The following is a 6064-nucleotide window of genomic DNA, read 5'->3' as shown; positions in this document are numbered from 1 at the left end:
GCTCTGCGACTTACCTGGCTGCTTCTTGCTCTGACTGAGGGCTGCTGGGGGCAGGGGGTGGGGCTTGTTTCATGTGCTTGCCCTTTACTGCCGGAGCTCCGCTCCTGTGTGCTCCTGCAGGAAATGACCCCTGCTCAAGAGTCAAGGTTTGGCAAGGCTGCAAATGCGCTCTGCTGATTCTGAAGCTGTAGGCCTGGGTCCCATTTTGTCCTTTAGATTCTGTGCACAGGCATCTGCGTTGCAGAGGCTCATCTGAGAATTTCTTTGTTTTCCCTGCCGGTGAAGAAGATCTGGGTGAGTCTTCCTAAACGGGCACTTCAGACGAAGAATCTACGCGCTGCACAATAGCCGGTGATGAAGGCGGCAGCCAAAACACACGGTCAGTTTTTATTGGGCGCGACCGACTCCCGATGTGAACCTCACTTGGAGATGTTTGATTGAAAATAATTGCTTCAGACGCTTGGATTTTTTCCCCTTCTCTGAACGTGGCAGGATTTATTGGATTTCCACTATATATTAAGCTTAGCCTTGCGTTGGCTAGCACAGCGATCTTTCGTGGTCACACCTACACACAAAAAGGGTAGAACTCTCCTCCCCCCCCCCGCCTGCTCATGACGAAAAGCAGGGTTCTCATTTGTGTGCACATCTTTGCCCAGGAGATCCAGTGATGCAGAGCTCAGCAAACATGGTAGCTAAATTCCTGAAATTAAAAACGAAAACGAGCCTTCTGGTCAGTTGTGATTATTTATCTATATATTTATTCAATTAGATTTATATACCGCCCTCCCCAATGGGCTCGGGGCAGTGTACAATGTTAAATACACAATTAAAACAGTATTAAAATAACAGTTTACACATAAAATTACCGTTACCGGCTAAATATCAGTAGAAACTTCCTAACTGTAAGAGCCGTTGAGCAGTGGAACAGACTGCCTTGGGAGGTGGTGGATGCTCCTTCGCTGGACGTTTTCAAGCGGAGGCTGGACGACCATCTTTCAGGTATGTTGTAGGGCTGTCTTTCAGCTATGCTCCTGCAGAGCGCAGGGGGTGGACTAGATGACCGGCAGGATCCCTTCCAGAGGTCATTTCAAGGGGGAACGCTGGGGAACACAGTTCCCCCGGGTGAGGTGCAGGGGGCGGGGCACATGATGAAGCCCCGCCCCCTGCTTCCGGCCGTCCCGCTTCCAGCCCTCATTCAGCCAGGAGGAGGCAGGAGAAGAGGGAGGGTAAGTTGCTTCCTCCCCACCTCTCCCCACCCCTGCCTGCCTGGGGCCAGGGAGGGCCTTGGCAGGGCTTCCTCGCACTCCCGCTGGCCTTGCAGGTCCACCGCTGGGCCCCTGATGTCAGGGGGTGTGGCATATGCTAATGAGTTATGCTAATGAGTTCCCCTAGTTCCCCTAGCTCTTTTTCTACGAAATGACCCCTGGTCCCTTCGAAGCCTAACATTCTATGATTCTACGATTTTATGACAAGCTCGAGTGTGTCCAGAAGAGGGCAACCAGGATGGTGAGAGGGTTGGAATCCAAGACTGAAAGAGTCGGGTATGTTTAGCCTGGGAAAGAGAAGGCTTAGAGGGGACAGGATTGCAGTATTTAAGTATTTGAAGGGCTGTCATGTAGAAGATGGAGCAGGTCTATTCTCTCTTGCTCCGGATTGCAGGACTAGATCTAACAGGTGGAAATTACAAGGGTGTCGTTACCGGCTCAATATCAGGAGAAACTTCCTAACTGTCAGAGTTGTTAGCAGTGGAACAGTCTGCCTCTGGAGGTGGTGGAGGCTCCTTCTCTGGACATTTTCAAGCGGAGGCTGGACGGCCATCTTTCGGGTATGTTGTAGGGCTCTCTTTCGGCTATGCTCCTGCAGAGTGCAGGGGGTTGACCTGCAACGTCCCTTCCAACTCTAACATTCTGCGATTCCATGAAAATCCTAAAATACCATTGTCACGGCTCAGCTGGGGCATCCCCTGACGCTGCCACCACTCTGGTTCCAGGCTCCCTTGAGAAGGCCCAGAGCATCCTCCCAAGACCTTCAGACGTCCCTTTTGGCAGAATAACAGGCGTGAGGACCAGGCAGAGTTAAACAAGGAAAAGGTTTCTTTTATAGGAGGTCAAACAAACAAGGTGCAGAATAATAACAGCAAGTGGGTGAAAAGAAAAGAAATCAAATGCCCTAACGCGTCTAAATATATACTGTCCCTAGCTCACTATCTCAAGCGGCCTTACACTACTCACCCCTCCCTCAGGATGAGGGTCTCTCCCATTTAGCAGCCTTCCTTCCGGCTCTGCCTTCTTGGAAGAAAGAACAGCTTCTGCTCTGGCACCAGCCCTTTTGTTCCCCAGCCCTCTTCTTCCCTGTTGGTCCATTTTGGCTCCAAAACCTCTCAGGGGCTTCTGGGAGTTGTAGGCCCAGCCTCACCTGCTGCTAGTCAGGCTCCCTGGGCCTAGCAGGCCTCTGTTAGCACAGCCCAGATCATGACAACCGTGTAACTATAAAAGTTGTCAGATGACTAGTCAGAATCAGGCCACAGGTGGACAATTGGCCGGGAAAGCTGGACAGAAAAAGTTAGGGCCAAAGAAGCTGGGGGGGGAGGGGGATGTCCGCTGCCTCAACCAAATGCCCGGCGGAAGAGCTTCGTCTTGCAGGCCCTGCGGAACTACAATAAGTCCCGCAGGGTTCTGATCTCACATGGGAGCTCATTCCACCAGGCAGGGGCCAGGACTGAAAAGGCCCTGATCGAGGCTAGCCGGACGTCCCTGCCGGACCACGAGCAGATGTTGATTGGTGGATCTCCGGACCCTCCAGGGCTCATATGGAATGTTCTGAATTGCCAGCCACAGGCTGGGAAATTCCTGGGGATATGGGAGTGGAGCTTGGGGAGGGAGAGGCTTGTGGAGGGGACGGACCCCAGCAGGATATGACGTCATGGAGTCCACCCTCCGAAGCAGCCACTCCCCCCACCCCTGGAAGGCATCTCTAGAATCTAGAGATCTTCGAGATCCAAGTCCAGTAGCAGCACCTTAGAGCCCAAAGAGATTTTGGGAGATAGGCGCTTTGGAGGCTTCATCAGATACGAACTTCGGGTTTGACTCTCGAAAGCTCATCCTCCGTCAAACCGGTGCTGATCTCTGAAGTGCTCCTGGACTCGAATCCAGCTCTTCTAGCCTGGCGAGGGCTCTTTAGTTCGGAGAAATGACGATTGGGAGGTGACATGTTAGAGGTTTACAAAATGATACATGAGATAGAGAAGGTTGAGAAAGAAGGACTTTTCTCCCTTTCTCACAATACAGGAACTCGTGGGCACTGCATGACATTAGAACAGAAAAAGGAAGTACTTCTTCACCCAAAGAGTAATTAACACATGGAATTCACTGCCACAGGAGGTGGTGGTGGCTATAGGGTTGCCAAGCGGCACTTACCTTGCCGGCGGGGGACTCCCGTTCGGATCCCGGCGCGTACCATAGAGTTTTCCCTTGTATGGCCGTGGGCCCGCCCCCAGCGTGCCCTGCGTCATGACGTCACTTCCCTTTGATGTGCACGCTGGGGCGGGGTTCCCCCCGGGGTCCGATTCCCCGACGTCGGGGAACGGGCCTCTGGGGCGGGGGATTTCCGCCCCCCGGGGGGACTTGGCAGTCCTAGGTGGCTACAAGCATAGAGCCAGTTTGGTGTAGTGGTTAAGTGTGTGGACTGTAATCTGGGAGAACCGGGTTTGAATCATAGGCTCATAGAACATTAGAGTTGGAAGGGACCTTGCAGGTCATCTAGTCCAATCCACTGCACTCTGCAGGAGCATAGCTGAAAGACAGCCCTAAAACATACCTGGAAGATGGTCGTCCAGCCTCCGCTTGAAAACGTCCAGCGAAGGAGCATCCACCACCTCCCGAGGCAGTCTGTTCCACTGCTCAACCACTCTGACAGTCAGGAAGTTTCTCCTGATATTTAGCTGGTAACGACTACCTTGTAATTTCCACCCATTAGATCTAGTCTTGCAATCCGGAGCAAGAGAGAATAGACCTGCTCCATCTTCCACATGACAGCCCTTCAGATACTTGAAGCCTGCAATGCTGTCCCCTCTAAGCCTTCTCTTTCCCAGGCTAAACAGACCCAACTCTTTCAGCCTTTCCTCGTAAAACTTGAATTCCAACCCTCTCACCATCCTGGTTGCCCTCTTCTGGACACGCTTGAGCTTGTCAGTATCCTTCCTCAAATGTGGTGCCCAGATCTGGACACAGGACTCCAGGTGAGACCGGACCAGAGCAGAATAGTTGCGGAACCACCACCTCCCGTGATCTGGGGCAGTGATACTCTATATTCTTGGTGCTTGGGGGCCACAGTGAGAGGGCTTCTGGAGTTCTGGCCCCACTGGTGGACCTCCTGATGGCACCTGGGTTTTGACCCCTGTGTGACACAGAGTGTTGGACTAGATTTGCCAGTGGCCTGATCCATCATGGCTTCTCTTGTGTTCTACCCCTTTCTCTACACTGCCCCCATCATCGGCTCTCATTCCTGCCACCAGGAAGCTACCCAAGAGGGCTGGATTTCTTTAGGGGGCTTCTCTGGCTCACGGAAATTCTATTTCCCCATTGGGCCGGTGGAGCAAACTTAATATGCAAAGCCGTAGCGGAGAATATATAGACAGTGTGAAAATGTCATTTCCACACAGTCACTCTTTCTGACCATTATGCCGCTTCAAACAAAAGCAATTTACTCTGTGTATAATGAAGCCAAGGTGATAACGAAGCTTTTGAGCCTCTTCCCCCCCCCTCCCTCCCCCACCTCCTCTGCTGCCAGAATCCCCAGCCAGACGCCACCATAAAAGGGAAACTCGGAAAAAATCCTGCCTGGAGCCTTCAGCTTCCCAGAGAATTTCTGATGGAGCCATAAACTTAGAGAAACATCTTGTTTCCTGTGCAAGAAGGGCTATAACCCCAATGGGGGCGTCATGGAGGAAGGGGAGGGGAGCCATTCCTTGATGGGAAGGTTAAAATGGCTCACAAAATGACAACAGGGAGGGAGACGACTGTCTGGGGCAGTGGTGCTCTGTGTTCTTGGTACTTGGCGGGGGGGGGGGCAGCAGTGGGAGGGCTTCTGGAGTTCTGGTCCCACTGGTGGACCTGGGTTTTGGCCCCTGTGTGACACAGCATGTTGGACTGGATGGGCCATCGGCCTGATCCAACACTGTCTTCACTTTGTAATCTTAGGCCTGGGGCAGTGATGCTCTGTATTCTCGGTGCTTGGGGGGTAACAGTGGGAGGGCTTCTAGAGTTCTGGTCCCACTGGTGGACCTGGGTTTTGGCCCCTGTGTGACACAGCATGTTGGACTGGATGGGCCATCGGCCTGATCCAACACTGTCTTCACTTTGTAATCTTAGGCCTGGGGCAGTGATGCTCTGTATTCTCGGTGCTTGGGGGGTAACAGTGGGAGGGCTTCTAGAGTTCTGGTCCCACTGGTGGACCTGGGTTTTGGCCCCTGTGTGACACAGCATGTTGGACTGGATGGGCCATCGGCCTGATCCAACACTGTCTTCACTTTGTAATCTTAGGCCTGGGGCAGTGATGCTCTGTATTCTCGGTGCTTGGGGGGTAACAGTGGGAGGGCTTCTAGAGTTCTGGTCCCACTGGTGGACCTGGGTTTTGGCCCCTGTGTGACACAGCATGTTGGACTGGATGGGCCATCGGCCTGATCCAACACTGTCTTCACTTTGTAATCTTAGGCCTGGGGCAGTGATGCTCTGTATTCTCGGTGCTTGGGGGGTAACAGTGGGAGGGCTTCTAGAGTTCTGGTCCCACTGGTGGACCTGGGTTTTGGCCCCTGTGTGACACAGCATGTTGGACTGGATGGGCCATCGGCCTGATCCAACACTGTCTTCACTTTGTAATCTTAGGCCTGGGGCAGTGATGCTCTGTATTCTCGGTGCTTGGGGGGTAACAGTGGGAGGGCTTCTAGAGTTCTGGTCCCACTGGTGGACCTGGGTTTTGGCCCCTGTGTGACACAGAGTGCTGGACTATGGGCCCTGGCCTGATCCAACATGGCTTCTCTTATGTTCCTATGAGGGGATTCGATAAG

Source organism: Gekko japonicus, unplaced genomic scaffold (genome assembly GCF_001447785.1).
Source record: "Gekko japonicus isolate JY-2015 unplaced genomic scaffold, Gekko_japonicus_V1.1 scaffold1179, whole genome shotgun sequence".
Taxonomy (NCBI): Eukaryota; Metazoa; Chordata; class Lepidosauria; order Squamata; family Gekkonidae; genus Gekko; species Gekko japonicus.
This window is presented reverse-complemented; position numbering follows the sequence as displayed.